Source organism: Condylura cristata, unplaced genomic scaffold, assembly GCF_000260355.1.
Source record: "Condylura cristata isolate star-nosed mole 26May11 unplaced genomic scaffold, ConCri1.0 scaffold00002, whole genome shotgun sequence".
Lineage (NCBI taxonomy): Eukaryota > Metazoa > Chordata > Mammalia > Eulipotyphla > Talpidae > Condylura > Condylura cristata.
Genome location: NW_004567103.1, coordinates 20,546,110 through 20,546,854, shown reverse-complemented (window position 1 = coordinate 20,546,854; position 745 = coordinate 20,546,110). Strand labels below are relative to the sequence as shown.

The 745-nt window shown below is 70.3% G+C and overlaps 1 protein-coding gene and 1 long non-coding RNA gene across 4 annotated transcripts in view; one reads left to right on the top strand and one right to left on the bottom strand.

Annotated features, from left to right (window-relative positions):
• LOC105853785 overlaps positions 1-212 on the bottom strand; it is a 48,296-nt gene extending 48,084 nt beyond the window's left edge. Inside the window, exon 1 of the long non-coding RNA XR_001145555.1 lies at positions 158-212. This is a non-coding gene — a long non-coding RNA (uncharacterized LOC105853785). The remainder of the gene's footprint in view (positions 1-157) is intronic.
• A 115-nt stretch (positions 213-327) lies between these two features.
• The window catches only part of CREB1 (cAMP responsive element binding protein 1), a 59,616-nt gene continuing 59,198 nt past the window's right edge, over positions 328-745 (top strand). The window contains exon 1 of one of the 3 annotated variants that reach the window (XM_012726576.1): positions 328-407. The gene's annotated coding sequence lies outside the window, so the exon portion shown is untranslated. Of the gene's footprint in view, positions 524-745 lie in introns of all 3 variants that reach the window. The other 2 variants (XM_004674347.2, XM_004674346.2) reach the window with 2 other exon arrangements.

The following is a 745-nucleotide window of genomic DNA, read 5'->3' as shown; positions in this document are numbered from 1 at the left end:
TTCCATCCAGCCCTCTGCGCCCCTGGGACTTCCCCCACCGGGCCACACACAAAGCCCGCTTCCTTCTTTAAATTTCCGCCGCGACGTTTTAACCACCCCAACCCACTGCGGGGCGCGGGCCACTCTCGCCCCCCCACCCCGCCGCGCCCCAGCCCACCTTCGCCTTCCCTCTGCCCGAGGAACCCCAGCGCAGAGCCGGAAGGAACCCGAAGCCCTTCGGCAAGTTCCGCCTCCAGCGCGGGGGGCGGGGTCGCTCGCGCTCCTCCGGGCCGAGCTCGGCTGTTTCCGTACGCAGCCGCTGCGCACTCGGCACTGGGCGGCGCTGGCTGGCTCCCTGGCTGCGGCTCCTCAGTCGGCGGCGGCTGCTGCTGCCTGTGGCCCGGGCGGCTGGGAGAAGCGGAGTGTTGGTGAGTGACGCGGCGGAGGTGTAGTTTGACGCGGTGTGTTACGTGGGGGAGAGAATAAAACTCCAGCGAGATCCGGGCCGCGAACGAAAGCAGTGACGGAGGAGCTTGTGCCACCGGTAAGAGGAGCAGGAGGAGGAGGCAGGAGCCGGAGAGAGCCGGGGGGACGGAGGGGGGACGGGGAGGCGCCGGACACCCGCGCTCGGGGCCTTCCCCTCGCAGGAGGGGCCGCGGTAAAGATGGAGCCTCCGCCCGAGCCCCACAACATCGCCGCCGCTCGCAGCGAACAAAGAATAATGGCGGCGGACTGGAGCCAGCGGCGGCCGGGGCGGCAGCGACTC